The sequence below is a fragment of the Oncorhynchus nerka genome, unplaced genomic scaffold, assembly GCF_034236695.1.
Source record: "Oncorhynchus nerka isolate Pitt River unplaced genomic scaffold, Oner_Uvic_2.0 unplaced_scaffold_1452, whole genome shotgun sequence".
NCBI classification, from domain to species: Eukaryota; Metazoa; Chordata; class Actinopteri; order Salmoniformes; family Salmonidae; genus Oncorhynchus; species Oncorhynchus nerka.
Window position 1 is genome coordinate 67,501 of NW_027039860.1, and position 18,916 is coordinate 86,416.

An 18,916-nucleotide genomic window follows, 5' to 3' on the forward strand; every position below is an offset into this window, starting at 1 on the left:
ACAGAGTTAAGGGTGTATTGATGGTACAGGGTTAAGGGTGTATTGATGGTACAGGGTGTATTGATGCTACAGGGTTTAGGGTGTATTGATGGTACAGGGTTAAGGGTGTATTGATGGTACAGGGTTAAGGGTGTATTGATGGTACAGGGTGTATTGATGGTACAGAGTTAAGGGTGTATTGATGGTACAGGGTTAAGGGTGTATTGATGGTACAGGGTTAAGGGTGTATTGATGGTACAAGGTTAAGGGTGTATTGCTAGTACAGGGTTAAGGGTGTATTGCTAGTACAGGGTTAAGGGTGTATTGATGGTACAGGGTTAAGGGTGTATTGATGGTACAGGGTTAAGGGGGATGGTAGGGTTAAGGGGTGTATTGATGGTACAGGGTGTATTGATGGTACAGAGTTAAGGGTGTATTGATGGTACAGGGTGTATTGATGGTACAGGGTTAAGGGTGTATTGATGGTACAGGGTGTATTGATGGTACAGGGTTAAGGGTGTATTGATGGTACAGGGTTAAGGGTGTATTGATGGTACAGGGTTAAGGGTGTATTGATGGTACAGGGTGTATTGATAGTACAGGGTTAAGGGTGTATTGATGGTACAGGGTGTATTGATGGTACAGGGTTAAGGGTGTATTGATGGTACAGGGTTAAGGGTGTATTGATGGTACAGGGTGTATTGATGGTACAGGGTGTATTGATGGTACAGGGTTAAGGGTGTATTGATGGTTAAGGGTGTATTGATGGTACAGGGTTAAGGGTGTATTGATGGTACAGGGTGTATTGATGGTACAGGGTTAATGGTGTATTGATGGTACAGGGTGTATTGATGGTACAGGGTTAAGGGTGTATTGATGGTACAGGGTTAAGGGTGTATTGATGGTACGGGGTTAAGGGTGTATTGATGGTACAGGGTGTATTGATGGTACAGAGTTAAGGGTGTATTGATGGTACAGGGTTAAGGGTGTATTGATGGTACAGGGTGTATTGATGGTACGGGGTTAAGGGTGTATTGATGGTACAGAGTTAAGGGTGTATTGATGGTACAGGGTGTATTGATGGTACAGGGTGTATTGATGGTACAGGGTGTATTGATGGTACAGGGTGTATTGATGGTACAGGGTTAAGGGTGTATTGATGGTACAGGGTGTATTGATGGTACAGAGTTAAGGGTGTATTGATGGTACAGGGTTAAGGGTGTATTGATGGTACAGGGTTAAGGGTGTATTGATGGTACAAGGTTAAGGGTGTATTGCTAGTACAGGGTTAAGGGTGTATTGATGGTACAGGGTTAAGGGTGTATTGATGGTACAGGGTTAAGGGTGTATTGATGGTACAGGGTGTATTGATGGTACAGAGTTAAGGGTGTATTGATGGTACAGGGTGTATTGATGGTACAGGGTTGATGGTACAGGGTTAAGGGTGTATTGATGGTACAGGGTGTATTGATGGTACAGGGTTAAGGGTGTATTGATGGTACAGGGTTAAGGGTGTATTGATGGTACAGGGTGTATTGATGGTACAGGGTTAAGGGTGTATTGATGGTACAGGGTGTATTGATGGTACAGGGTTAAGGGTGTATTGATGGTACAGGGTTAAGGGTGTATTGATGGTACAGGGTGTATTGATGGTACAGGGTGTATTGATGGTACAGGGTTAAGGGTGTATTGATGGTACAGGGTTAAGGGTGTATTGATGGTACAGGGTGTATTGATGGTACAGGGTTAATGGTGTATTGATGGTACAGGGTGTATTGATGGTACAGGGTTAAGGGTGTATTGATGGTACAGGGTTAAGGGTGTATTGATGGTACGGGGTTAAGGGTGTATTGATGGTACAGGGTGTATTGATGGTACAGAGTTAAGGGTGTATTGATGGTACAGGGTTAAGGGTGTATTGATGGTACAGGGTGTATTGATGGTAGGGGGTTAAGGGTGTATTGATGGTACAGAGTTAAGGGTGTATTGATGGTACAGGGTGTATTGATGGTACAGGGTTAAGGGTGTATTGATGGTACACGGTTAAGGGTGTATTGATGGTACAGGGTGTATTGATGGTACAGGGTGTATTGATGGTACAGGGTGTATTGATGGTACAGGGTGTATTGATGGTACAGGGTTAAGGGTGTATTGATGGCACAGGGTGTATTGATGGTACAGGGTTAAGGGTGTATTGATGGTACAGGGTGTATTGATGGTACAGAGTTAAGGGTGTATTGATGGTACAGGGTGTATTGATGCTACAGGGTTAAGGGTGTATTGATACTACAGGCTTAAGGGTGTATTGATGGTACAGGGTGTATTGATGGTACAGGGTTAAGGGTGTATTGATGGTACAGGGTGTATTGATGGTACAGAGTTAAGGGTGTATTGATGGTACAGGGTTAAGGGTGTATTGATGGTACAGGGTTAAGGGTGTATTGATGGTACAAGGTTAAGGGTGTATTGCTAGTACAGGGTTAAGGGTGTATTGATGGTACAGGGTTAAGGGTGTATTGATGGTACAGGGTTAAGGGTGTATTGATGGTACAGGGTGTATTGATGGTACAGGGAGGGTGTATTTAAGGGTGTATTGATGGTACAGGGTGTATTGATGGTACAGGGTTAAGGGTGTATTGATGGTACAGGGTGTATTGATGGTACAGGGTTAAGGGTGTATTGATGGTACAGGGTTAAGGGTGTATTGATGGTACAGGGTGTATTGATAGTACAGGGTTAAGGGTGTATTGATGGTACAGGGTGTATTGATGGTACAGGGTTATGAGGGTGTATTGATGGTACAGGGTTAAGGGTGTATTGATGGTACAGGGTGTATTGATGGTACAGGGGGTGTATTGATGGTACAGGGTTAAGGGTGTATTGATGGTACAGGGTTAAGGGTGTATTGATGGTACAGGGTATTGATGGTAGGTTGATGGTACAGGGTTAATGGTGTATTGATGGTACAGGGTGTATTGATGGTACAGGGTTAAGGGTGTATTGATGGTACAGGGTATTTGGTACAGGGTGTATTGATGGTACGGGGTTAAGGGTGTATTGATGGTACAGGGTGTATTGATGGTACAGGTTAAGGGTGTATTGATGGTACAGGGTTAAGGGTGTATTGATGGTACAGGGTGTATTGATGGTATTGCTGGGTTAAGGGTGTATTGATGGTACAGAGTTAAGGGTGTATTGATGGTACAGGGTGTATTGATGGTACAGGGTTAAGGGTGTATTGATGGTTACACGGTTAAGGGTGTATTGATGGTACAGGGTGTATTGATGGTACAGGGTGTATTGATGGTACAGGGTGTATTGATGGTACAGGGTGTATTGATGGTACAGGGTTAAGGGTGTATTGATGGCACAGGGTGTATTGATGGTACAGGGTTAAGGGTGTATTGATGGTACAGGGTGTATTGATGGTACAGAGTTAAGGGTGTATTGATGGTACAGGGTGTATTGATGCTACAGGGTTAAGGGTGTATTGATACTACAGGCTTAAGGGTGTATTGATGGTACAGGGTGTATTGATGCTACAGGGTTAATGGTGTATTGATGGTACAGGGTGTATTGATGGTACAGGGTGTATTGATGGTACAGGGTTAAGGGTGTATTGATGGTACAGGGTGTATTGATTGTACAGGGTTAAGGGTGTATTGATGGTACAGGGTGTATTGATGGTACAGGGTGTATTGATGGTACAGAGTTAAGGGTGTATTGATGGTACAGGGTTAAGGGTGTATTGATGGTACAGGGTTAAGGGTGTATTGATGGTACAGGGTTAAGGGTGTATTGATGGTACAGGGTGTATTGATGGTTGAGGGTGTATTGATGGTACAGGTGTTGATGGGGTGTATTGATGGTACAGGGTTAAGGGTGTATTGATGGTACAGGGTGTATTGATGGTACAGGGTTAAGGGTGTATTGATGGTACAGGGTGTATTGATGCTACAGGGTTAAGGGTGTATTGATGCTACAGGGTGTATTGATGGTACAGGGTTAAGGGTGTATTGATGGTACAGGGTGTATTGATGGTACAGGGTTAATGGTGTATTGATGCTACAGGGTTAATGGTGTATTGATGGTACAGGGTTAAGGGTGTATTGATGCTACAGGGTTAAGGGTGTATTGATGGTACAGGGTGTATTGATGGTACAGGGTTAAGGGTGTATTGATGGTACAGGGTTAATGGTGTATTGATGGTACAGGGTTAAGGGTGTATTGATGGTACAGGGTTAATGGTGTATTGATGCTACAGGGTTAAGGGTGTATTGATGGTACAGGGTTAATGGTGTATTGATGGTACAGGGTGTATTGATGGTACAGGGTTAAGGGTGTATTGATGGTACATGGTTAAGGGTGTATTGATGGTACAGCGTTAATGGTGTATTGATGGTACAGGGTGTATTGACGGTACAGGGTGTATTGATGGTACAGGGTGTATTGATGGTACAGGGTGTATTGATGGTACAGGGTTAATGGTGTATTGATGGTACAGGGTGTATTGATGGTACAGGGTTAATGGTGTATTGATGGTACAGGGTGTATTGATGGTACAGGGTGTATTGATGGTACAGGGTGTATTGATGATACGGGGTTAAGGGTGTATTGATGGTACAGGGTGTATTGATGGTACAGGGTGTATTGATTGTACAGGGTGTATTGATGGTACAGGGTGTATTGATGGTACAGGGTTAAGGGTGTATTGATGGTACAGGGTTAAGGGTGTATTGATGGTACAGGGTTAAGGGTGTATTGATTTTGTGGAGCGGTCTGATGGTTCCAGGTGTTTGTTCAAAGTCTTGTCGGCCATCTTGTGTCTGAGATCCGTTAGTGTCCTGCGGTTTCTCTAATCCTCATTCACATGTAATGGCGCAGATAGCATGTGAATGGACAGCCACGAACTGCAGAGCCGGCCGTTAGCACACACGCTAATGAACCCTCACTTTGCATAGGTATTAATATGGCTAGCACTAGGCTTTAACACCACAAAATGATGCAAAAGTCAAGGGGTGTGAAAACTTCCTGAAGGCACATGTGGGGGGTGGGGGCTTCCTGTCAGCATCACCTACTACATGTGGTGTCAATAGAAGGAACAGTCGGGGGGGGGGGGGGGGGTGAGTGTGTCGGGGGCAGGGCAGGCTGATGGCAGTATAAGAGGCAGAGGGGTGGAGGGAGCTTTGTCACTTTGCTCTCATTCACAGAGACAATCACTCTCTGGACAAAGACCCACGGCGGACACACACACTGAAGACACACATTCATTAACTGAGAAGAGATCCTGAGAGGGACCCACAGCATCCTGCCCAGAAAGAGAGACTGATTCCTGGGTAGAGAGACGAGCTCCAGGCACTTCCTATCCTGAGAGGGACCCACAGCACCATAGCATCCTGCCCAGAGAGAGAGACTGATTCCTGGGTAGAGAGAGGAGCTCCAGACCCTTCCTATCCTGAGAGGGACCCACAGCACCATAGCATCCTGCCCAGAGAGAGAGAGACTGATTCCTGGGTAGAGAGAGGAGCTCCAGACCCTTCCTATCCTGAGAGGGACCCACAGCACCATAGCATCCTTCCCAGAGAGAGAGACTGATTCCTGGGTAGAGAGAGGAGCTCCAGACCCTTCCTATCCTGAGAGGGACCCACAGCACCATAGCATCCTTCCCAGAGAGAGAGAGACTGATTCCTGGGTAGAGAGAGGAGCTCCAGACCCTTCCTATCCAGCCATGAGGATCATCAGCCTACTGTACCTGCTGCTGCTAGTAACTGTTCTAGGATCCGTTTCTGCAGTGAGACCAGGTAGGACAACACAAAGACATTATAATACACTCCACTATAGAACTATATTACACTATAGACCTATAGAGGTAGGACAACACAAAGACATTATAATACACTATAGAACTATATTACACTATAGACCTATATTACATCACACTATATTACATTCCACTATAGACCTATATTACATCACACTATAGAACTATATTACACTATAGACCTATATTACATCACACTATAGAACTATATTACATCACACTATAGAACTATATTACACTATAGACCTATATTACATCACACTATAGAACTATATTACATCACACTATAGAACTATATTACACTATAGACCTATATTACATCACACTATATTACATTCCACTATAGAACTATATTACACTATAGACCTATATTACATCACAATATATTACATTCCACTATAGACCTATATTACATCACACTATAGAACTACATTACATCACACTATAGACCTATATTACATCACACTATATTACATTCCACTATAGACCTATATTACATCACACTATAGAACTACATTACATTCCACTATAGACCTATATTACATCACACTATATTACATTCCACTATAGACCTATATTACATCACACTATAGAACTATATTACACTATAGAACTATATTACATCACACTATAGAACTATATTACATCACACTATAGAACTATATTACATCACACTATAGAACTATATTACATCACACTATAGAACTATATTACACTATAGACCTATATTACATCACACTATAGAACTATATTACACTATAGACCTATATTACATCACACTATAGAACTATATTACATCACACTATAGAACTGTATTACATCACACTATAGAACTATATTACATCACACTATAGAACTATATTACACTATAGAACTATATTACACTATAGAACTATATTACATCACACTATAGAACTATATTACATCACACTATAGAACTATATTACATCACACTATAGAACTATATTACATCACACTATAGAACTATATTACATCACACTATAGAACTATATTACACTATAGACCTATATTACACTATAGAACTATATTACATCACACTATAGAACTATATTACACTATAGACCTATATTACATCACACTATATTACATCACACTATAGAACTATATTACATCACACTATAGAACTATATTACATCACACTATAGAACTATATTACATCACACTATAGAACTATATTACATCACACTATAGAACTATATTACATCACACTATAGAACTATATTACACTATAGAACTATATTACATCACACTATAGAACTATATTACATCACACTATAGAACTATATTACACTATAGAACTATATTACATTCCACTATAGAACTATATTACACTATAGAACTATATTACATCACACTATAGAACTATATTACACTATAGAACTATATTACACTCTGCTATAGAACTATATTACATCACACTATAGAACTATATTACACTCTGCTATAGAACTATATTACACTATAGAACTATATTACACTATAGAACTATATTACACTATAGAACTATATTACATTCCACTATAGAACTATATTACACTATAGAACTATATTACACTCTGCTATAGAACTATATTACATCACACTATAGAACTATATTACACTCTGCTATAGAACTATATTACACTATAGAACTATATTACACTATAGAACTATATTACATTCCACTATAGAACTATATTACACTCTGCTATAGAACTATATTACACTATAGAACTATATTACACTATAGAACTATATTACATCACACTATAGACCTATATTACATCACACTATAGAACTATATTACACTCTGCTATAGAACTATATTACACTATAGAACTATATTACACTATAGAACTATATTACATCACACTATATTACATTCCACTATAGAACTATATTACACTCTGCTATAGAACTATATTACACTATAGAACTATATTACATCACACTATAGAACTATATTACACTATAGAACTATATTACACTATAGAACTATATTACACTATAGAACTATATTACACTCTTCTATAGAACTATATTACACTATAGAACTATATTACACTATAGAACTATATTACACTCCACTATAGAACTATATTACTAAAATATAGTAGGAACAAGAAGTCTATCCAACTAGACTTTGGTAATAGACCATGTATAGGTCTAGAACTATATTACACTCTGCTATAGAACTATATTACTAAAATATAGTAGGAACACAATACACCACTTTTCTAGAAGTCTATTCAACTAGACTTTGGTAATAGACCATGTATAGGTCTAGAACTATATTACACTGCTTTGAGGAAGACCCCTAGTTCCCCATATTTAGGCTATTCTATCTAGCCCATAGGCTACTGCAGAACACCATCCACCTACTGAATATTCCCATGTTGTTATAAGGACACATGGCATACAGCTCAGTGGTGAAACATACATTGGAGTTGGTCTACCTTGAAACAGGCCGTGATAAAATGCATGTGACTAAAGCCATTCATCTTCAACTCGGATGATAAAGTGTTGATCATCTACGAGCCTATACAACATCATCTGGTCTTCTGATTGGATGGATTTCAATCTAAAGTTGACATAACACAACAATAATTGGAGCGTAGGCCTATAGAATTAGGGCCGAGTGATGGAAACACAGCTGCAGCGTGCGCTCTACCGCCACGGGTTGACGCAGCGTGCGCTCTACCGCCACGGGTTGACGACCTCGGGTGATTTAGTGCGTGCAGTCACTGCAGTAATGAGTCGAGATTTGGCTGAAGCGCGTTAATTCACCAGAACACTCTGCGACCCGATACTTTACAGGGCCTTTATGACTGGGTGGGGGTGAGTGAGAGAGACCGGGGCTCAGCCGCAGGTCCACCGGTCTATTGTCTGGTCGGTGGAGTTCCCGCGCGCTGCGATATTGTTAATCACGGTGTATAACGGAATGCTAATGCGCGAGCCTGATTAACACGGAGCGCCTGGAAAGGAGAATAATCCGGGGATGCGTACGAGGGGTGGGGGTGGGAGGGGGAGAAGGGAAAGAGCGAGGGAGGGAGGGAGAAGGGAAGAGCGAGCGAGGGAGGGGAGGGAGAAGGGAAGAGAGGAGGGAGGGGGGAGAAGGGAAGAGAGCGAGGAGAGAGAGCCCATTGCGGGGGGTCACTCGGTCATAAAGGCATCGGAGTTTTTATCTCTTCCTGCCGGTCTGTCCTCGGAACAGGCGGTAGAAAGGCGCTTTATGGCAGCGGGAGGTATAAAGTCATCATTAAAACGGTGGTTTATTAGAGAAAGAGACCGCTGGTTATCTTCAGAGGTCAATGGGCTTATAGCCTACACTATAGTAGCTATATCCTAATAGGGGAATACAGGTGGTCCACCGGGCAGGTACAATTACCCTACAGAGAGGTTCCCTGCAGGTGAGGCAGGATGTGGAAGGAAGGATACAAAGGAACTAAGAGGTTTATGGTCAGGTAGACTGAACCTGGCTGGTATATTAACAACAGGCAGGTAGACTGAACCTGGCTGATATATTAACAACAGGCAGGTAGACTGAACCTGGCTGGTATATTAACAACAGGCAGGTAGACTGAACCTGGCTGATAAATTAACAGGCAGGTAGACTGAACCTGGCTGATAAATTAACAGGCAGGTAGACTGAACCTGGCTGATATATTAACAACAGGCAGGTAGACTGAACCTGGCTGATAAATTAACAACAGGCAGGTAGACTGAACTGGCTGGCTGACTATATTAACAACAGGCAGGTAGACTGAACCTGGCTGATATATTAACAACACCTGGCTGGCAGGTAGACTGAACCTGGCTGATATATTAACAACAGGCAGGTAGACTGAACCTGGCTGATAAATTAACAGGCAGGACTGAACCTGGCTGATATATTAACAGGCAGGTAGACTGAACCTGGCTGATAAATTAACAGGCAGGTAGACTGAACCTGGATAAATTAACAACAGGCAGGTAGACTGAACCTGGCTGATAAATCTAACAACAGGCAGGTAGACTGAACCTGGCTGATATTAACAACAGCAGGTAGACTGAACCTGGCTGATATATTAACAACAGGCAGGTAGACTGAACCTGGCTGATAAATTAACAGGCAGGTAGACTGAACCTGGCTGGACTGAAAATGACTGATATAACAACAGGCAGGTAGACTGAACCTGGCTGATAAATTAACAACAGGCAGGTAGACTGAAAATGACTGATTAACTAACAACCTGAACCTGGCTGATATATTAACAACAGGCAGGTAGACTGAACCTGGCTGATACCTGGCTGATAAATTAACAGGCAGGTAGACTGAACTGAACCTGGCTGCTGACTGAACCTGGCTGAAATTAACAGGCAGGTAGACTGAACCTAGCTGATAAATTAACAGGCAGATAGACTGAACCTAAATGCATTTAAGATAAATTAACAGGCAGGTAGACTGAACCTGGCTGATAAATTAACAGGCAGGTAGACTGAACCTGGCAGATAAATTAACAGGCATAAATGAACCTGGCTAAGACTGAACCTAAAGCTGATAAATTAACAGATAGGTAGACTGAACCTGGCAGATAAATTAACAGGCAGATAGACTGAACCTGGCTGATAAATTAACAGGCAGGTAGACTGAACCTGGCTGATAAATGACTGATTAACTAACAACAGATAGGTACAGTAGACTGATAAACTGAAACAGGCTGATAAACTGAAACTGGCTGATAAATTAACAATAAGCAGGTAGACTGAAACTGGCTGGTATATCAACAACAGGCTGATAAACTGAAACAGCCTGATAAACTAAGACTAGTTGTAGTAGTTTAGCTATAACAGGAGAACTTACAACAGCTCAGTGACCAACCTGTCTCTGGCCTTAACCATCAATATGTTGACATGCTCAAATCGACTACAGAAGGTAGAGTGTAGGCCATGCAGCGACTACGTGATATTTCTGAGCGTTAGTCCTAATGGACCCTTAATCTCTCTCTCTCTCCAGACATCTTGAACATACGGAGAAGGTACCACAGACACCACTGCCCCCACCGACGCTGCATGCCCCTGCACTCCAGAGGACCATTCCCCTGAGGTAAGACCTCATCACCAACGCCACCTGTGGGCGTGTCCAGGGATGTCAGGGGTCAAAGGGTGAAACACCCGCTGCGGCTGGAGTGTGTGATTAAGACCAGAGGTTTGTGTTCACACAGTCCTGTAGAAGACGGGGTGGCAGGTAACCTAGTGGTTAGAGTGTAGAGGAGGCAGGTAACCTAGTGGTTAGATCGTTGGGCCAGTAACCGAAGGTTTCTGGATCGAATCCCAGAGCTGACAAGGTAAAAATCTGTCGTTCTGCCCCTGAACAAGGCAGTTAACCTGTTCCCTGGTAGGCCGTCATTGTAAATAAGAATTTGTTCTTAACTGACGAGAGAGTGAGACTCATTCTCAAACAACATGGTTTAAACTGAGGAGGGCTACTGCCCCTCTGTCTCACATGCACACTGCTAAAATGTTCCTGCCCCATAACCGTGTCTATATTCTCTCTGCCTGACCCACTGTCTATATTCTCTCTACCTGACCCACTGTCTATATTCTCTCTGCCTGACCCACTGTCTATATTCTCTCTGTCTGACCCACTGTCTATATTCACTCTGCCTGACCCACTGTCTATATTCTCTCTGCCTGACCCACTGTCTATATTCTCTCTGCCTGACCCCACTGTCTATATTCTCTCTGCCTGACCCATAACCCACTGTCTATATTCTCTGCCTGACCCACTGTCTATATTCTCTCTGCCTGACCCACTGTCTATATTCTCTCTACCTGACCCACTGTCTATATTCTCTCTGCCTGACCCACTGTCTATATTCTCTCTGCCTGACCCATAACACTGTCTATATTCTCTCTGCCTGACCCACTGTCTATATTCTCTCTGCCTGACCCACTGTCTATATTCTCTCTGCCTGACCCACTGTCTATATTCTCTCTACTGACCCACTGTCTATATTCTCTCTGCCTGACCCACTGTCTATATTCTCTCTACCTGACCCACTGTCTATATTCACTGTCTATATTCTCTCTGCCTGACCCATAACACTGTCTATATTCTCTGCCTGACCCACTGTCTATATTCTCTCTGCCTGACCCACTGTCTATATTCTCTCTGCCTGACCCACTGTCTATATTCTCTCTACCTGACCCACTGTCTATATTCTCTCTGCCTGCCCCATAACACTGTCTATATTCTCTCTGCCTGACCCACTGTCTATATTCTCTCTGCCTGACCCACTGTCTATATTCTCTCTGCCTGACCCACTGTCTATATTCTCTCTACCTGACCCACTGTCTATATTCTCTCTGCCTGACCCACTGTCTATATTCTCTCTGCCTGACCCATAACACTGTCTATATTCTCTCTGCCTGACCCATAACACTGTCTATATTCTCTCTACTGACCCACTGTCTATATTCTCTCTGCATGACCCACTGTCTATATTCTCTCTGCCTGACCCACTGTCTATATTCTCTCTGCCTGACCCACTGTCTATATTCTCTCTGCCTGACCCATAACACTGTCTATATTCTCTCTGCCTGACCCACTGTCTATATTCTCTCTGCCTGCCCCATAACACTGTCTATATTCTCTCTACCTGACCCACTGTCTATATTCTCTCTGCCTGACCCACTGTCTATATTCTCTCTGCCTGACCCACTGTCTATATTCTCTCTACCTGACCCATAACACTGTCTATATTCTCTCTACCTGACTGTCTATATTCTCTCTGCCTGACCCACTGTCTATATTCTCTCTGCCTGACCCACTGTCTATATTCTCTCTGCCTGACCCATAACACTGTCTATATTCTCTCTACCTGACCCACTGTCTATATTCTCTCTACCTGACCCACTGTCTATATTCTCTCTGCCTGTCTATATTCCCACCTGACCCACTGTCTATATTCTCTCTACCTGACCCATAACACTGTCTATATTCTCTCTGCCTGACCCATAACACTGTCTATATTCTCTCTGCCTGACCCACTGTCTATATTCTCTCTACCTGACAGTAACACTGTCTATATTCTCTCTGCCTGACCCACTGTCTATATTCTCTCTGCCTGACCCATAACACTGTCTATATTCTCTCTGCCTGACCCATAACACTGTCTATATTCTCTCTACCTGACCCACTGTCTATATTCTCTCTGCCTGACCCACTGTCTATATTCTCTGCCTGCCTGACCCTGACCCACTGTCTATATTCTCTCTACCTGACCCATAACACTGTCTATATTCTCTCTGCCTGACCCATAACACTGTCTATATTCTCTCTGCCTGACCCACTGTCTATATTCTCTCTACCTGACCCATAACACTGTCTATATTCTCTCTACCTGACCCCACTGTCTATATTCTCTCTGCCTGACCCTGTCTATATTCTCTCTGCCTGACCCATAACACTGTCTATATTCTCTCTGCCTGACCCATAACACTGTCTATATTCTCTCTGCCTGACCCACTGTCTATATTCTCTCTGCCTGACCCACTGTCTATATTCTCTCTGCCTGACCCACTGTCTATATTCTCTCTGCCTGACCCCACTGTCTATATTCTCTCTACCTGACCCACTGTCTATATTCTCTCTGCCTGACCCACTGTCTATATTCTCTCTGCCTGACCCACTGTCTATATTCTCTCTGCCTGACCCACTGTCTATATTCTCTCTACCTGACCCATAACTGTCTATATTCTCTCTGCCTGACCCATAACACTGTCTATATTCTCTCTGCCTGACCCATAACACTGTCTATATTCTCTCTGCCTGACCCACTGTCTATATTCTCTCTGCCTGACCCATAACACTGTCTATATTCTCTCTGCCTGACCCACTGTCTATATTCTCTCTGCCTATTCCCACTGTCTGTCTATATTCTCTCTGCCTGACCCACTGTCTATATTCTCTCTGCCTGACCCACTGTCTATATTCTCTCTGCCTGACCCACTGTCTATATTCTCTCTGCCTGACCCACTGTCTATATTCTCTCTACCTGACCCCACTGTCTATATTCTCTCTGCCTGACCCCACTGTCTATATTCTCTCTGCCTGACCATAACACTGTCTATATTCTCTCTGCCTGACCCATAACACTGTCTATATTCTCTCTACCTGACCCATAACACTGTCTATATTCTCTCTGCCTGACCCACTGTCTATATTCTCTCTGCCTGACCCATAACACTGTCTATATTCTCTCTGCCTGACCCATAACACTGTCTATATTCTCTCTGCCTGACCCACTGTCTATATTCTCTCTGCCTGACCCATAACACTGTCTATATTTCTCTGCCTGACCCACTGTCTATATTCTCTCTGCCTGACCCACTGTCTATATTCTCTCTGCCTGACCCATAACACTGTCTATATTCTCTCTACCTGACCCACTGTCTATATTCTCTCTCTGACCCACTGTCTATATTCTCTCTGCCTGACCCCACTGTCTATATTCTCTCTGCCTGATTCTATATTCTCTCTCTGCCTGACCCACTGTCTATATTCTCTCTACCTGACCCACTGTCTATATTCTCTCTGCCTGACCCACTGTCTATATTCTCTCTGCCTGACCCACTGTCTATATTCTCTCTGCCTGACCCATAACACTGTCTATATTTCTCTGCCTGACCCACTGTCTATATTCTCTCTGCCTGACCCACTGTCTATATTCTCTCTACCTGACCCACTGTCTATATTCTCTCTGCCTGACCCCACTGTCTATATTCTCTCTATACCCTGACCCACTGTCTATATTCTCTCTACCTGACCCATAACACTGTCTATATTCTCTCTGCCTGACCCACTGTCTATATTCTCTCTGCCTGACCCACTGTCTATATCTCTACCTGACCCATAACACTGTCTATACCTGACCCACTGTCTATATTCTCTCTACCTGACCCACTGTCTATATTCTCTCTGCCTGACCCACTGTCTATATTCTCTCTGCCTGACCCATAACACTGTCTATATTCTCTCTGCCTGACCCACTGTCTATATTCTCTCTGCCTGACCCACTGTCTATATTCTCTCTGCCTGACCCCACTGTCTATATTTCTCTGCCTGACCCACTGTCTATATTCTCCTGCCTGACCCACTGTCTATATTCTGCCTGACCCATAACACTGTCTATATTCTCTCTGCCTGACCCACTGTCTATATTCTCTCTGCCTGACCCACTGTCTATATTCTCTCTGCCTGACCCATATATGTCTATATTCTCTCTACCTGACCCACTGTCTATATTCTCTCTGCCTGACCCCACTGTCTATATTCTCTCTGCCTGACCCACTGTCTATATTCTCTCTGCCTGACCCACTGTCTATATTCTCTCTGCCTGACCCACTGTCTATATTCTCTCTGCCTGACCCACTGTCTATATTCTCTCTGCCTGACCCATAACACTGTCTATATTCTCTCTGCCTGACCCATAACACTGTCTATATTCTCTCTGCCTGACCCATAACACTGTCTATATTCTCTCTGCCTGACCCACTGTCTATATTCTCTCTGCCTGACCCATAACACTGTCTATATTCTCTCTGCCTGACCCACTGTCTATATTCTCTCTGCCTGACCCACTGTCTATATTCTCTCTGCCTGACCCACTGTCTATATTCTCTCTGCCTGACCCACTGTCTATATTCTCTCTGCCTGACCCATAACACTGTCTATATTCTCTCTGCCTGACCCACTGTCTATATTCTCTCTGCCTGACCCACTGTCTATATTCTCTCTACCTGACCCACTGTCTATATTCTCTCTGCCTGACCCACTGTCTATATTCTCTCTGCCTGACCCACTGTCTATATTCTCTCTGCCTGACCCATAACACTGTCTATATTCTCTCTGCCTGACCCACTGTCTATATTCTCTCTGCCTGACCCACTGTCTATATTCTCTCTGCCTGACCCACTGTCTATATTCTCTCTACCTGACCCATAACACTGTCTATATTCTCTCTGCCTGACCCATAACACTGTCTATATTCTCTCTGCCTGACCCACTGTCTATATTCTCTCTGCCTGACCCATAACACTGTCTATATTCTCTCTCTACCTGACCCATAACACTGTCTATATTCTCTCTGCCTGACCCACTGTCTATATTCTCTCTGCCTGACCCATAACACTGTCTATATTCTCTGCCTGACCCACTGTCTATATTCTCTCTGCCTGACCCACTGTCTATATTCTCTCTGCCTGACCCATAACACTGTCTATATTCTCTCTGCCTGACCCACTATAACACTGTCTATATTCTCTCTGCCTGACCCACTGTCTATATTCTCTCTGCCTGACCCATAACACTGTCTATATTCTCTCTGCCTGACCCACTGTCTATATTCTCTCTGCCTGACCCACTGTCTATATTCTCTCTGCCTGACCCACTGTCTATATTCTCTCTGCCTGACCCACTGTCTATATTCTCTCTGCCTGACCCACTGTCTATATTCTCTCTACCTGACCCACTGTCTATATTCTCTCTGCCTGACCCACTGTCTATATTCTCTCTGCCTGACCCATAACACTGTCTATATTCTCTCTGCCTGACCCACTGTCTATATTCTCTCTGCCTGACCCACTGTCTATATTCTCTCTGACCCTGACCCACTGTCTATATTCTCTCTGCCTGACCCACTGTCTATATTCTCTCTGCCTGACCCACTGTCTATATTCTCTCTGCCTGACCCATAACACTGTCTATATTCTCTCTACCTGACCCATAACACTGTCTATATTCTCTCTGCCTGACCCACTGTCTATATTCTCTCTGCCTGACCCATAACACTGTCTATATTCTCTCTGCCTGACCCATAACACTGTCTATATTCTCTCTGCCTGACCCACTGTCTATATTCTCTCTACCTGACTCTGACCCACTGTCTATATTATCTCTGCCTGACCCATAACACTGTCTATATTCTCTCTGCCTGACCCATAACACTGTCTATATTCTCTCTGCCTGACCCACTGTCTATATTCTCTCTGCCTGACCCATAACACTGTCTATATTCTCTCTGCCTGACCCACTGTCTATATTCTCTCTACCTGACCCACTGTCTATATTCTCTCTGCCTGACCCACTGTCTATATTCTCTCTGCCTGACCCACTGTCTATATTCTCTCTACCTGACCCATAACACTGTCTATATTCTCTCTGCCTGACCCACTGTCTATATTCTCTCTGCCTGACCCACTGTCTATATTCTCTCTGCCTGACCCATAACACTGTCTATATTCTCTCTGCCTGACCCACTGTCTATATTCTCTCTGCCTGACCCACTGTCTATATTCTCTCTACCTGACCCACTGTCTATATTCTCTCTACCTGACCCACTGTCTATATTCTCTCTGCCTGACCCACTGTCTATATTCTCTCTGCCTGACCCATTACACTGTCTATATTCTCTCTGCCTGACCCACTGTCTATATTCTCTCTGCCTGACCCACTGTCTATATTCTCTCTACCTGACCTACTGTCTATATTCTCTCTACCTGACCCATAACACTGTCTATATTCTCTCTGCCTGACCCATAACACTGTCTATATTCTCTCTGCCTGACCCACTGTCTATATTCTCTCTACCTGACCCATAACACTGTCTATATTCTCTCTACCTGACCCATAACACTGTCTATATTCTCTCTGCCTGACCCACTGTCTATATTCTCTCTGCCTGACCCATAACACTGTCTATATTCTCTCTGCCTGACCCACTGTCTATATTCTCTCTGCCTGACCCACTGTCTATATTCTCTCTGCCTGACCCATAACACTGTCTATATTCTCTCTGCCTGACCCATAACACTGTCTATATTCTCTCTGCCTGACCCACTGTCTATATTCTCTCTGCCTGACCCATAACACTGTCTATATTCTCTCTGCCTGACCCACTGTCTATATTCTCTCTGCCTGACCCACTGTCTATATTCTCTCTGCCTGACCCACTGTCTATATTCTCTCTGCCTGACCCACTGTCTATATTCTCTCTGCCTGACCCACTGTCTATATTCTCTCTGCCTGACCCACTGTCTATATTCTCTCTGCCTGACCCACTGTCTATATTCTCTCTGCCTGACCCCACTGTCTATATTCTCTCTGCCTGACCCACTGTCTATATTCTCTCTGCCTGACCCACTGTCTATATTCTCTCTGCCTGACCCACTGTCTATATTCTCTCTGCCTGACCCACTGTCTATATTCTCTCTGCCTGACCCTGACCCATAACACTGTCTATATTCTCTCTGCCTGACCCATAACACTGTCTATATTCTCTCTACCTGACCCATAACACTGTCTATATTCTCTCTGCCTGACCCACTGTCTATATTCTCTCTGCCTGACCCATAACACTGTCTATATTCTCTCTGCCTGACCCATTCTCTCTGCCTAACACTGTCTATATTCTCTCTGCCTGACCCATAACACTGTCTATATTCTCTCTGCCTGACCCATAACACTGTCTATATTCTCTCTGCCTGACCCCACTGTCTATATTCTCTCTGCCTGACCCACTGTCTATATTCTCTCTGCCTGACCCATAACACTGTCTATATTATCTCTGTTTAGGTGTAACAGAGTGAACATGGAGGTAAAAGAGAAGAGGAGAATCTCTGTGACATCCTCACCCCTCCTCTTCCCCCACAGGACACCATACACACCTGTGGGACACACCTAATGGACAAGAGACACAGAGTGCGGAACCACGGCGCTGAAGGACTGAACACTGAGCGAGAGACATAGCCTGTGCTGAGACTGGGAGTTTGGGTAGAGAGGAGAGAGAGGACTACTGCTGCTGCTGTTGAATAGACAAAGATCTGAACTGGAGTCACTAGACTACCTGCCTTCCTGCTCACATCACTTCATGTACATACCACCGCCATCTATCTGGGTACTGAGACAGTTATACTATATACCACAGTACCAAAACATGTATACTATATACCACCGCCATCTATCTGGGTACTGAGACAGTTATACTATATACCACAGTACCAAAACATTTATACTATATACCACAGTACCAAGGCATTTATACTATATACCACAGTACCAAAACATTTATACTA

The 18,916-nt window shown here is 43.6% G+C and overlaps 1 long non-coding RNA gene across 1 annotated transcript; it reads left to right on the forward strand.

Annotated features, from left to right (window-relative positions):
* The first annotated feature begins 5,166 nt into the window (after positions 1 to 5,166).
* On the forward strand, positions 5,167 to 18,483 carry LOC135568595 (uncharacterized). The gene is made up of 3 exons (XR_010462697.1): positions 5,167 to 5,780; positions 10,797 to 10,886; positions 18,417 to 18,483. It is a non-coding gene; the product is annotated as an uncharacterized LOC135568595 (long non-coding RNA).
* The last annotated feature ends 433 nt before the right edge of the window (positions 18,484 to 18,916 follow it).